At 38.4% G+C, this 15,418-nt stretch overlaps 1 protein-coding gene across 2 annotated transcripts in view; it reads right to left on the bottom strand.

Annotated features, from left to right (window-relative positions):
- Nucleotides 1-15,418, bottom strand: part of FBXW8 (F-box and WD repeat domain containing 8) — a 144,056-nt gene that overhangs the window by 59,375 nt on the left and 69,263 nt on the right. The window lies entirely within an intron of this gene.

Genomic DNA, 15,418 nt, shown 5'->3' with positions numbered 1-15,418 from the left:
GATGAAATAACAAAACTCCAGATATATATATATATATATATATACATATCTTTTGTGACGAAAAAAGTTCAGAAGTGAGAAGCACCAGAACCACAGGATAGATAAACTAAGTACACCCTCCTACTGGTATATCTATGTTCACAAGAGCATTATCTACACATACGTCAACATCAGATCAAGTCTTTTATTTAATCCTTGTGGGTGCCTTGTTCCCAGGTGGAACATCCAATAGGCTTCCCTATTGTATAATTTCCTCCTGAGATCGCCTCCTCTGGATCCTAGTGTAACTTTTTCCACCCCTGATACTTGTAGGTTGGTGGTGTCCCCCAAATGGGACTCTCTAAAATGACGTGACAGCATGGAAATACTTGTTAAGGTGCTTTTGGCATCTGATATGTGTTTCCTAAACCTCATTTTTAATGAATTCCCTGAACAGCCTACATACTGCAAATTACAAGCTGTACAGGTGGTTACATATATGATAGATTTAGTATTACAGTTCATATACTGATGTATACTATGTGTCCTATCTGTTGTGCACAATGTTATCGTGTTCGAGTTTGTCATATGGACACAGGTGATACATCTAGTATGACCACATTTCCGATTTCCTATATTTCTGAGCCAATCCCGATCTCTTTTATTTTCTTTTTGGCTTGTGAATAGACTGGGTGAAACTTTAGTACCAATAGGGCCTCTTTTAGACACAATGGAGATGCCATGTATATCTTTCAGTATTGGATCCATTTCCAACACTGGGATATAGCTATTTATAATCCTCTTAATTTGTCCGAATTGTGTACTATATGGTGTCACAAAAAACGGTTTCTTGTCTTTATATTTGGCTACCTTCCCTCCAGCATTGTACGATTCCCTTCTGTTTTGTTGTCTTCTAGCATATGATACTAACTCTTTACGCTCCAATCCCTCAATTATTTTATGGGCTTTTTCTAATACTTTTTCACTGTAACCCCTCTCTTCAAATCTAGTGTGGAGTTCTTCAGCTGCAATTTTAAATTGTTTAAGTTCAAAGTACCTTCTTTATAAATATCTGTATAAACATAGATAAAGTTGTGGAGAGAAATTAGTCTGGTGAGGAACCAAAACTATCGCAACACATGCGCCCACGTGTGAACTCTCCGCCAGATATAACAGGTATTCCCAGTTCCATGTTTTGTAATTAACTGTTTTAATTAAGATTCATGTGGTCATGTGTTCAAACTCATGTGTATTTTAACACGTACTTTTGAATGTGTGTCTATCTACGACTGAGCACCAGAGCGTGCGAAATGCGTCAGATATTGTCATGCCTATTGCGTTCTGAATAAAGCCATCTACAAGTTTTACCTGCTATTCCCTGAGTGCCTGATGTCTTCTTTTGTGGTTTCTATTGAACCGGGAGCGGTACCGGTGTCCGTGGCACGAGGACGTGCAGTAGACGTAGGAGCGGTGAGCAGTTCTACCTTGTATATATATATATATATATATATATATATATATATATATATACACACGCACACAAACACATACAAATACTGTGAGACGGTGACAAGAATGGTGGTCAGGGATTGCCATATTCACCCAAGGTACCTGTTATATTTAGCTACTAGTTTTCAGTAAGTGCATAAACAAGTCTGTTTTTGGGCATGCATTTTTATCGAATGAAAAGCAGGTTGGTAGTTTGGCTTTTCATTCCATTCAGGACCAGTTCAGGTTTTCAATGTCAAGCAACAAGGAATCCTGTGGACGTAAGTAACAGCCACCGAGAGGAAGACCGTCAAGAAAATTGCAGCCAAATACAACAATGGTGCTCCAACTATCTCTGAATGCACAGCTTAGGTTATAATTGCAGACAACCCGTTTCATCTACCATTGCTAAGGGCAGTTGAGTGGTAGGAATCCCTTTCTTCGATACTATGGAACTGCAATTTTGCCGGTGGGATATTGTGAATATGGACTAAAGCATCTTACATAAAAGGCCTAGGATCAAAAATAAAATGTGGATTGTGGAGAAGTCAGTAGAGTCAAAGAAATGGGACAATGTATCTGCCTTAATTTGTTTTTTTAACAGGGATGAAATATACAGACTGCTGCAATCTGTATAGATCGTCACTGGATGTTGAGCCACCTAAAACAGATGTCATGCTAGAAAGCCAATTTTATAGCAAGAACTTTACAAGCAAATACACTGGAAATTATTTTGAGCAGATAAGACTTTAGAAAAGAAGCCACAATACATAATTTCCCTTTGCTATTCCTTTTTAGAACATAGCCACTACTTCTTTGAAATAAGAATCTACATTCATGAAGATGGATTTAGAATTTAAAAGGGTCGGGGCAGTATAGCATCAAAATGTAAGCAAAAGAGTCAATTGCTGGGAGGCTGTTCCTACTTAGAAGTCCAATTCTTGGTGTTATTCCCTTTTTTGTCAGAACCAGAACTACTAGGTTAGAGAAATGGTTAATTAACTTAATAAACTTACAGTAAGAATGCCTTGGATGGTTCAAAGACCTTGAGGTGGAGGACAACTGAAGGCTTCTGATTCATTTGCACACCCTGATCTGAGAGAATGCAAAAAAGGAACGCTAGTTTTTCAAATAAGATTTTTTTTTTAACTTGCCTCCTTTTCATGTTACCTTTCTCTGCTTGTTGCCTAGGCTCCAGATCACCTGAAGAAATGGATGGGCTGCTGCTGATGTCACATACTTTCTCTTCAGAGCCAGGGAACCTTATCATTAAGTAAACATAATCATTCACACAGGGTCTTCTGCTTGTGTGCAAGCTGTACTGTGTCAGGGAGTCATACAAAGTGTTAGTAGTGTGCACAAAGCCAGCAAATCCTATGTGTCTGAATTGTCAATCACAAAGCAATAACCCTCCCTGCTGAAAACAGGAATAGAGAGGAGGCTCTGCTTTGAGCTGAAAGGGAAGATTCGAACATCCCTTTAACTTTTAACTGATGTCAGGGTCTTTATTGGTGAAGGATTAATTACTGACAAGCAGTAAGAAACAAGTGTTAAGCCCCAATCTGTAGGCACAATGGGGAGTAATAAAACAAATAAGCTCAGCCAGGATTTAGTTAAATACAGAGGCTATAGAAAGATTTTTCTCAGTTGGATCACAGGTATTTTAAGAATTGTTACTAGGTAGTTTTCCAGCAGAACTTAAAGTTTTGCACTGCAAAGTGGGTTCCAGAGTAGCAAATATGACTCATATCGTAGCGGAATTGGTTTTAGCTACTCCTATTCACTAAGGGTTTCCAAGCTTTAAAGAGGGACCCTGCAGGTTATGCTCTTTATAGAAATTGGTACTGAAACTGTGTTGACATTCCATCACTGAGAGCTTGAGTCATTTCAGTTGTATTGGTGTATCATAAGATGAAGTAGCAGAGGGTTGAAGATGGCGTTTTTGGAAAGTGGGTGCCAATCTGGGTACCTAACAAGTTCATAAAGTTATACAATATTTTTCTTGTATCCTTATTTTCATCCAGTTAATAAAACAGTTGTAGTAAGGCCAAAGTAGCAAGAGAAAATGCGCTAATGCAAGACAATGCATTTTGCAGCATTTGGAAGAATAGATATTGGCAAGTCAAGTTCTTTGTCAGGATAACTCTGCATCCAAGTCATAGGCCCTTTGGAATGCATGGCCTGAGCAAACTGCGAGGCCTACGAGACAAAATATGTGAATCTGCATTGCTCTGGATTTGCTGTAGGGCAAACTGAGGAGCAGAATCTAAGGGGCAGTAGGCAGGAATTTATTAACCTTTTTGTCAAGATAAAAAATGCTGCAGAGGTCCATTAATTAAACTATGGCTATAGAACAATGGGGTAGGAAAAAGATCTGTAGCACACACTAGCCCTTCAAAAGTTTGAGTACCATCCGTAAGAATGTAAAGGTAAAAGAATGATGGTAGTGGGGAGGATGTCGCAAGAGAGGATTGGCAGGAGATGCCAAGGTGAGCTGAAGCACAGAAGGGACAGAGGGAGTGGGATTGTGACACAAAGTTAGTTTGGCAAAAGTTACAGTTTACCATAAAATAAAAAATTCCAATGTGACAAATGACACGTCCAGTGTTCTTTTATATATTTTTTATAGCCTATCAAAATAAGAGATGACTCTTTCTTGTTCCCAATTCTTTAAATTCTTTACACAGGATAGAAGGTACTGTCACTTATGGTATCGGAAATAGAAAGCAAGCAAACTTCTTACTGTAAAAACTGAAACACCTTGACAACAATTAAAACCACTTAAAGGGGTACTACGGTGAAAACCTTTTCTCTTTTAAATCAACTGGTGGCAGAAAGTTAAACATATTTGTAAATTACTTCTATTAAAAAATCTTAATCCTTCCAGTACTTATTAGCTGCTGAATGCTACAGAGGAAATTTCTTTCTTTTTGGAACACTGATGACATCACGAGCACAGTGCTCTCTGCTGACATCTCTGTCCATTTTAGCAACCATGCATAGCAGATGTATGCTAAGGGCAGCATGGTGGCTCAGTGGTTGGCACTGCTGCCTTGCAGTGCTGGGGACTTGGGTTCAAATCCCACTAAGGACAACAATAAATAAAGCATTATTATAACGTCAGCAGAGAGAACTGTGCTCGTGAAGTCATCAGAGAGCATTCCAAAAAGAAAAGAATTTCCTCTGTAGTATTCAGCAGCTAATAAGTACAGGACGGATGAAGATTTTTTAATAGAAGTAATTTACAAATATGTTTTACTTTCTGCCACCAGTTGATTTAAAAGAAAAAAGGTTTTCACCGGAGTACCCCTTTAAAACCAACACTAAGGAACCAGGCCATGAAGGACCATTTTATTTCATTAACAGAAGCGGTAGGTTATTATTTGCCAAAGTAACTTTTACATAGGGATCCTAATTGTAAACATTGACCATCAGTCATTGTTGAGGTAACCAACATCTCACATTACTATATCCCCAAGACATTTAAAAGCTCCTTTGAAAGAGATAGCAAAGGGGCTAGGTGCGATGAGACGGCTGGCTTCTGTAAAGATATCTTACCATCTCTCTGCTTCTGCTACGCTTCAGGGTGAAGTTGTCAGCATTCACTGAACACTTACTGTAACTGGAACCCATTCTTTGTTTAGTAATATGATCTTTTAATGGTGATGTCATGTCTTTCAAAAAGAAAAGAAGACGACAAGCATATAGAAAGAGAGATGCATCTAGTGCGGGAAGCCCCTTACACAACAAATAGGTAAATTGATGTGATAACAGAGGATAATTTATGCACACTATAGGGCTGCATTTTTGTTATTATATGCTACAATTATATGGATACAGATGTAACATATTCCTTAAACCAAGATACTGCTATACTTTAATGGTCAATCTCACCAGGTTTTCACATCATGAGCAAACATGATATTTTGTTGCCTGCTCCTTAGCAACAGACTACAAATTGTCATTGTGTAAGTTCAAAATACGACTGACAATATTTTAAAGGGGGAAATCTAGTCTGATATGTCATAGGAGGAGATCCCATTGGTGAATTTTGTGATCTCACATCACCTCAGATATGCAGAAAGAAAGGCCTCAAAGAACACTTAAAGGGGTTATCCAGGAAAAAACGTTTTATATATATATATATATATATATCAATTGGCTCCAGAAAATTAAACAGATTTGTAAATTACTTCTATTAAAAAATCTTAATCCTTTCAGTACTTATGAGCTTCTGAAGTGGAGTTGTTCTTTTCTGTCTAAGTGCTCTCTGATTACACCTGTCTCGGGAACCGCCCAGTTTAGAAGCAAATCCCCATAGCAAACCTCTTCTACTCTGTGCAGTTCCCGAGACAAGCAGAGATGTCAGCAGAGAGCAATGTTGCAAGACAGAAAACAACACCTCAACTTCAGCAGCTGATAATTATTGAAAGGATTAAGATTTTTTTAATAGAAGTAATTTACAAATCTGTTTAACTTTCTGGAGCCAGTTGATATAAGAAAAAAAATAAAGTTTTTTCCTGGAAGACCCCTTTAAACACCATTGGTATTGCTTGGTGATTTTGTTTACTCTAAACCTGACACAGCATCCTTAAAGGGGTACTCCCACCCTAGATATCTTATCTCCTATCCAAAGGATAGGGGATAAGATGTCTGATCATGGGGGTCCCGCCGCTGGGGCCCCCTGCATTATTGCTTGCTGCACCCACCTGTGTTCGCACCGAAACCGCAGTAGGGTCTGAGTCGCGACTCTGGGAACGAAAGTCCATGACGTCAGGACTCCGCCCCCGTGTGACGGCCGTAGACTTGCATTGAGGGGACAGGCGTGATGTCACACGAGGGCGGAGTCCTGACGTCACGGACTTCCGTTCCTGGAGTGAGAACACAGGTGGGTGCCGCAAGCAATAATGTGGGGGTTGCCAGCGGCGGGACCCCCGCGATCAGACATCTTATCCCCTATCCTTAGGATAGGGGATAAGATGTCTAGGGTGGGAGTACCCCTTTAAGCATAGTTACATAGTTTGTCTGGTTGAAAAAAGACATACGTCCATCAAGTCCAACCAGGGTATTGAAGGGAAGGGTGTAAGGGGATAAGAGGAAGGGATGTAGTTTTGTAGTTTTATTAAGCAAAGTGTATTCCAGTCAGTGTCAGTAATAGAATCTCACTAGATTCTGGTAAAATAAATCCATGGGCAGAGCACATACCCATCAGCTCTCCTATTTAAATAAAAACTTACATATGAAATGACTATTCTGAAAAATTATTTCAACTTGATTTACTTTATTTAATGGCATCTGAATGGTGCATGTAGTAACATAAAGGATTTTATCATTTGTGACGACTATATAATTCCTATCAGTTCATGTACAACACAAACATTCTAAAAAAAATGAAGTAATAACAAAGCAAATGAGACACCTGGGGAGCAAAAAAATTCATGTCCCAAAGTGAACTCATACAAAAAGATATCATGTTCTCCGAATAAAAGACAGAAAGCCCTGTGGCTTTAAGGAGCTCCTGCGGGAGATGTAACTGTAGAAAGGCCAGTGTATACAACATTGATTGGGAGTGAGGTAACCGCAGCCTACTGTGTCTCAAATGAAAAGGGATTGGAGGTCTGACCCAGAAAACAAGCATCGTAACCGCCTGATGAAACTTTAATGATCAACACAAGATTCTCCTCCTCTCAGCTTCTCCGTACAAACACATTACTCTTATATTCATGCAACGCACGGATGACAGTCCCAGGAGGAGTAGATTCTGAAAAATGTGCACAACTGTACAAAATCAATAAAGAAATCAGCAGTTCTGAGGATTCTTCATTTTATTCCTAATGAATATTATTGAAAAGAGAATCAAAAAGAAAACTGTAGAATTTGGATTTGCAAACTGCAGAATTCGTCCCCATTCTCTCGATTTATCTGTACACTGTTTTATGTTCCAATAGGTTTTTTATTAGGTATTAAAAACACAAAGATAAACAGCAAATTAATAAAAATTATACATGGTATAATCAGATTCATTATTAGCTTAATGGGGCTGTCCCACCTCACTAGTTCCGTGTTTTCTAGCTTCTCCAGCCTGTTTGCAGCCAGAGGTGGTCAGAGGAGCCAAAAGTAGCCAAAGCAGGAAAGATAAGAGGACTTATTATCTAATCCTAGAAGTCTGAGCCACTGATCAAGGCCCATCCCTCCCCCTCTATCCATATTGACCCATTGGTATATAGATACAAGCTTTTGGGAGAGCGCTTCTCTTATTATATTTATATATGCAGTGGGGTTCTATACTTTTTAAAAGATCCTTATAGGGGTACTCCACTGGCCAGCGTTCAGAACTTAAATGTTTTATTTTATTTGACCATGCTACAGGGGCTGTAAAGTTAGTATAGTTCATAATATAGTGTCTGTACCTGTGTGTGATGGTTTTCTCACAATTCTTATGTGATTTTCACTCCAATATTTATTTTTTGTTAGCATACAAAATGACTGTTGTCTCAGATTTTTCCCAGATTGCAATGCGGTCGAGACCTGACTTACTAGTCAGCTGATGACAGGAAGCCTGTCTGCTTCAATTGGGTGGAGCGATCGCTTGGTGGGAGAGAGATCAATATGCAACTAATGCAACAGCTGTAGGCACCCTGATTGAAAACCACAGGTCTTTTGAATGGATGCAGCTCATTTATGTTTCAATGGGTTGGGGTGGCTGATTTGTGGGAGGGAGGAAAATGGAATTTGTAGTCAAAAAAGAAAAACTAAAACAGGAAATACCAGTTCACAAAAAGCTAGCCACATTATTATGGTAATCTTACAACATAGCCATTTAGCCCCAAGACAAGCGCTGATCCTTCCTAAGCATGTCCATTACTGTCTGCCAGGTACGTACTAAAATCACCTTACGAAGGATAACCCCTTTAATGTTCTGAAAGCTGTTTTCACGCTGCGGGGTCGGTCACGCGTGATGTCATGGCCACACATCCTCAATGCAAGTCTATGGGAGGGGGCGTGACATCACGCCCCCTCCCATAGACTTACATTGAGGGGGCGTGGCCGTGATGTCATGAGAGGCGTGGCCGACCCCCGAAGTATAAAAACAGCATCCAGAACATTACGTTTCGATTGCTGGCCAGTGGAGTGACCCTTTAATAAAAGATATATTTTATATTTAATATGTCAGAACCACAGATTTTGGTTTAATTTATGATTATTGTGGCAGGGTTGGTGTTACACGTCTGTTCACCATTTGTGACATGTTCGGCTTTTTGGTTTGAGTTATGCAAATTGCGTATCTTTCCTGCTTTGGCCCTTTTGACCACCTCCAGCTACTTTACTTACCCCTTTACATTTTATACAGACATAAAAAATAAACTAGCGAAAGAGAGCAAATGCTTTTGAATGGCTGTCCCAACCATGGTGCAGTGTTAAGCATCAGCTATTATTTACTCATCAAGGAGGCCGGCTGTCCTCCAGCTGTTCCCCATCCCGCTGGGCTTTATTGATAGGTCCTTCCATATTCGTGCATAGGGAGAGATCTGCCAACCAAGCTCGGCATGGGAGGAAGATGTAAGTGGAGGACTGGCCCCCTTGACTTTTTTTGAACTGTTCCTGGCTTGTATTTACATATATTTCATTCAGTATGTAAGAGTAAATCATAGCCCATTATATTGAGGAAGGCTTCTTGATTTTTACTATTCAGCCACATGAAGCACCTGAGATGTAGATAATATAGCTACAAATGTATTTAGATTTTAAAATGTTTAGGTATAGGTGACAGCAGAGGATATAAGTAAAAAAAGAACCTCATAGAGAAGTTCACCAAGTTCCCTCCCTTACAGAACACTATTGTGAACTTTTTCTCTTCACAGTGTTACTTATTTTTAGTTAAAGCGGTACTCCACCCCTAGGTATCTTATCCCCTATCCAAAGGATAGGGGATAAGATGTCTGATTGCGGGGGTCCCGCCGCAATATAGCACACAGCACCCGTCATGCCCCCTCCCATCGACTTGCATTGAGGGGGCGGGGTGTGATGTCACATGGGGGCGGAGTCGTGATGTCACGATCTTCTGTCCCCGTGGTCGGGAGCCAGACCCTCCAGCGCTTCCAGAGCAGTAACAGGTGGGTGCTGCGTGCTATATTGTTGGGGTGCCCCACAGTCGGGACCCCAGCGATCGGGGATAAGATGTCTAGGGGTGGAGTACCCCTTTAAATAAACTTTTGACATGTCGCACAGACCTGAGACTCCTCTGTTCCTGGGATATAGCTGGGTGAAGCAAAGTAACATTTTAAATAAGAATTACACAATAGCTTTCTAAATACGTTTCTAGTTCTGTTTTTAGAAATACAATGTTTTGCTATTGAATTAAAAGGGAGCAGTGCATCAGATCAACCATTATGGTTTTTTGGTTTGTCCATAAAATGTTTTGGCTGTCGCATTGTCCAGAAAATAGAAAAATTAAGGTTGGCAACCCAGATGGTTAACTTAGCTTAGAGGTGTTCATTGTTGTGTTTCTAAATAGTGATTGGGATTTTCAGACAGAGCCAATGTATTTGGCCTAAGTATTCCTGATAATCCCCCTTTAAACCTGCTATACTCTGGAGACTGTTTTTGTATGGTCAGCAATCTGCCAGGACCTGCACATTATCTATGTACAACATACAATCCTTTATCAACTTAACATGTTAACCTACCTAGTTTAACTATAGGTTACTTCTAAATGTTCGGTAAAACAATTCTTAGTACAGTAAATGTATCCAAGCAGTTTCTTTAATAAGTGTATATGTGATATACTGCACAAATCAATACAAAATTTATTTTGAACCTGTTAGACTTTAGCCCATTCATAAGCCATTTTTTTGTACATGTAGATCTGCATGCTGAATGTTTGCTTTTTTTCTGTAATACATTGGGACTTCATTCTGTCTGGTGTACATCCTGTAACAGATTTCTTGCAGGGGTGTGGAAATTTAATAAAAAACTACTTGTCCACGGGACTAAAACGGAGCAAAATCTACTTGTCCCTCATGACGATCCACTTGTCCGGCCAATTTTCACTTTTACACTCTCGTTTTTTCCTCCTCGCCCTATAATAGCCATAACTACCTACTATAATGATACTTTAACATTTTTCAATGACATAAAATTTACCTTGTGGGTGAGATAACATGTTATTTTGATACTTTAGGCCGCCTGATTACAGCAATACCAGATTTCTATAGTTTCCATCATGTTTTACTAATTTAAAAAAAATTCTGAACTTTTTCCAATTTTTTTAATTGCCATTTTTTGACCCCTGTAGCTTATTAAAAAAATGTTTTCGCATACCAGGCTGTATGAGGGCTAATTTTTTGCGACATAATCTGTTTTTTTTGATCGGTACCGTTTTAGTATCGATCTGACTTTTTAATCGCTTTTTAACTTTTTTTTCTGGGATATTATAAAAATTGCAATTATGTACTTTGGTAATTTTTTTTACATTTATGTTATTTACCATACGGGATACATAATGTTATATTTTAATATAGTTTTTATATTTTATATAGGAAAAGGGGTGATTTGAACTTTTAACATGGAAGGGGTTAATGTGTGTGTTTTAAACTTTTATTAAAGTTTTTTTTTATTAATTTTTTACAAGGAATGAACAAGTCTGAACAGGTCTGAAAAACCCCAAAAGACCTAGAAATGAACAGGAGAAAATATATAATCAAAGATACCGTAATTATAAAACCAGTCCTCAAAAAGTAGTGAAAAAAAAAAAGAAAAAGGAAAGAACAAGAGATAGTGGTGATAGTGATTAGAATAAATATATACGATAATATGTGAGTAAATGAATAAAAATCTGAGTGGGAAAATAGGGGTGATAAGAATGAGCTATTAAGGGTGAATAAGAGATCAAAAAGAGTGAATGAGTGCAGAGTGATAATCAGAAAAAATGGGGGTAATGAAAATATTAGTAATTACTAGACATCAAAGATGAGAAATAATGTATATAGATAATTAAAATGCCTACAAAAAGATAATAATCTTAAACAATCATATGCATTTATTAGATGATAACAAAATAATAATCAATGCCTGAGCAGGGCCCTTGCTCAGGTATGCGATGTGAATATTAAAAATGTATAATGATTAAAAAGTGCCAACTATCTAAAAAAATTTAGAATTAAAAATAGTCCTTTATAGCCGAAAAAAGTCTTATAAAATAGGTTTGTGTGAATAGCAGCAGTATTGAATGTATTGTCCAGCGATCAAAGAGTCTGTATAATCCAGTAGTACTCCAATGTAAAACACAGTCACTTTCAACTGTAGCAAATATGTTTCAATGTTTCACTTAGAAGATACAATGTGATTGATCACTGTTATCCACTTAAGTCCAACAACAAGTGTTTGTAGGATACCAGTGTTAGTATTAAAGTATAGTTACAGTTGCTAAATTAAATCAGGCACAGTACCTTATAGTTGTATTCACCGTGATAGTCGGCAGCTGAATGTCTCCAGAGTTTCAGGCTCCGGGGACTGTGAAAGCCCAGTGCCCACACGGACCAAATCGATCACCACCCTGGCATGGGTAGGAAGGTACCTTTAGTGCCGTAGTTGAAAGGATGCGATAATCCAGATAAATGAATCGCTTTGGTGTAAAGTACTGGATTGTAGATCGTAGGATAGATATGCAAATGAGCAGGAGTATCGTGCTTAGCACAGCTCAGTAGCCGGTCTGTAGGAGAATCGGCAGCGGCTGTCCGGCGTCCTCGTGGCGTGTGAATGGCACGCTAATTCACAGTGGTCCACTAGTCCGGGTCCTGCAGCGCTGTCTAGGCGGTATCGGCTGGTAAATATGTTAAACAAGGTTGAGATAGGTATGGCTCATAAATATAAAATAAGGCTACACGCGTTTCACGACGCATGTCACATTCTTCGGTAGCCTGATTAGATTAAAAGAGGCCAGTACATATGAGGCAGGCTTATACAAGATAAAACCAATGATGTCACTAACAGGTAAGTGAAATAGGAAGACATAGGGAAAACCTGGAATCGGATCTGACAAATAACATATAGATGGTACAGAGGATAGATGGACACATTCAAGGATGGTATATAGTGTGCATAAATTATTTCCTCATATTGTGTAGTTGTATATAGATGAATTAATGAATATATATGTTAAAAATGATAATAGAATATAGATTTTATATAAATGAAAAAAAAAAAAAAAATATATATATATATATATATATAATAAAAATGAGAATAAAAAGATAATTGGTTAGTAGATAGATGTTTATATATATATATATATATATATATATTTATATATATATATATATATATATATTTATATATATAGATGTGTATATACATGTGAAGTATGTGAAAAAATAACATTAATTTGTATTCTCTACTGTATCTCTCTTTTTTATGGACTACCAGTCTTTTACTGTCAAACTGCGAGATTGTCACATTTTCATTTAGTTATCCAGATTTTTTCTTATATCTTGAGTATCATGTCATATTTTAGTCTATATTTTAACATAGTTTTTTATTATGCATATGTCTGTCTTTTTCTTCTTCTTTCTTTCATCTTTCCCCTTTCGTTTCCCACATATTCATTATAATTATATAGTAAATGTTACATTGTCTATTCATTTATTAATTGATTAAACATAGTGCAATTTATTCCTATCATGTCCTACATGTAATTTTTTATATTTTCCATATATTCTATATATATTTTTATTCATTTAATTTTTTCACATACCTCACATGTATATACACATCTATATATATGGACCACTGTGAATTAGCGTGCCATTCACACGCCACGAGGACGCCGGACAGCCGCTGCCGATTTTCCTACAGACCAGCTACTGAGCTGTGCTAAGCACGATACTCCTGCTCATTTGCATATCTATCCTACGATCTACAATCCAGTACTTTACACCAAAGCGATTCATTTATCTGGATTATCGCATCCTTTCAACTACGGCACTAAAGGTACCTTCCTACCCATGCCAGGGTGGTGATCGCTTTGGTCCGTGTGGGCACTGGGCTTCCACAGTCCCTGGAGCCTGAAACTCTGGAGACATTCAGCTGCCGACTATCACGGTGAATACAACTATAAGGTACTGTGCCTGATTTCATTTAGCAACTGTAACTATACTTTAATACTAACACTGGTATCCTACAAACACTTGTTGTTGGACTTAAGTGGATAACAGTGATCAATCACATTGTATCTTCTAAGTGAAACATAGAAACATATTTGCTACAGTTGAAAGTGACTGTGTTTTACATTGGAGGTCTACTGGATTATACAGACTCTTTGATCGCTGGACAATACATTCAATACTGCTGCTATTCACACAAACCTATTTTAGAAGACTTTTTTCAGCTATAAAGGACTATTTTTAATTCTACAATTTTTTAGATAGTTGGCACTATTTAATCGTTATACATTTTTAATATTTTGTTATCATCTAATAAATGCATATGATTGTTTAAGATTATTATCTTTTTGTAGGCATTTTAATTATCTATATACATTATTTCTCATCTTTGATGTCTAGTAATTACTAATATTTTCATTACCCCCATTTTTTCTGATTATCACTCTGCACTCATTCACTCTTTTTGATCTCTTATTCACCCTTAATAGCTCATTCTTATCACCCCTATTTTTCCACTCAGATTTTTATTCATTTACTCACATATTATCGTATATATTTATTCGAATCACTATCACCACTATCCCTTTTTTTCTTTTTTTCACAACTTTTTGAGGACTGGTTATATAATTATCTTTGATTATATATTTTCTCCTGTTCATTTCTGTGTCTTTTGGTTTTTTTCAGACCTACCAGTTAACCTCGGAGTAGATTGTTGATTGAGATGCACTGCCTCTCTGTTATTTATTGCAGTTTTCCAAAAACTGCCAGAAAAAAAACAAAAGGGGAAATTTACCCATAGGAGGAATCATTAGATTCCTCATACAGATCAATAGAGTTCTATTGAACGTCATTGATCTGTGTGCTCTGCAATCCATTGATAGAGCCTAATCCAGCCAGGCTCTATCAACGACAGAGCCACGGAGACCAGGGAAGCAGAGGTAAGCCCTCCGGCTAACTCTATTGTGGATCCCCCCGCCGATCGTGCTGTGGGGAGGCAATCCACCCCATTAGTCGATGACCGCGGCGTCTAAAGGGACATGTGAATGTGATGGGCAGCATTCACATGTCCCTTTGATGGACAGCATTCACATGTCCACTTTGACAGCGGCGATGTAAAGGGTTAATAGCCAGCCGTGGCGATCGCCGCATGCTGGCTATTAGCGGTGGCCCCCGGCTACAGAGAATAGCCGGGGGCTGCAGAGTACGGAGTGGGCAGAAGTCAGGAGCCTGCTCCATACAGACTGTTGAACGCCGCTGCACTTGTCAGGTCCGGCTCTGCTTGCCCGAAGAAGGGCTAAGGGACGGAAAAATTCACCTGCCCGGCACCCGGAACTGCATGTCAACATCCCTGTCTTGTTGAATTCCACATCCCTGTCTTGTTCCTTTGTACACTCTAGCCGGTAGTTCAACCAATTATCCCTCCTACTATGTAAAGAAGGTGTATTGAAGGGAGATAGAGTTGAATTCCTGACTTAAAGGGGTTATCCCTACCAGACAGTAATCGACATGCTTAGGAAGGATCTGTGCTTTTCTTCAGGCTACATGGCTGTGTTGTAAAATTGCTATAAAGCTGTGACCATCTTTTTGTGAAATGGCTATTTCCTGTTGGAAATCCCTCCGTCAAAATACAAGTCCCATAATACCTTGTTTGTAAGTGTGAAGTCATTTTTCTCTCTCTCTTACATCTGCCACCCCAATCAGTGTTTTCTAACCAGGGTGCCTGCAGCTGTTGCAAAACTACATTAAACTTCAGAATGATCTCTGTTTTGCCACTTGTTAAACAAGGTAAA

Source organism: Hyla sarda, chromosome 1, assembly GCF_029499605.1.
Source record: "Hyla sarda isolate aHylSar1 chromosome 1, aHylSar1.hap1, whole genome shotgun sequence".
NCBI classification, from domain to species: domain Eukaryota; kingdom Metazoa; phylum Chordata; class Amphibia; order Anura; family Hylidae; genus Hyla; species Hyla sarda.
Note: the sequence above shows the minus strand (reverse complement) of the source record. Positions and strands in the feature narration are given on the sequence as shown.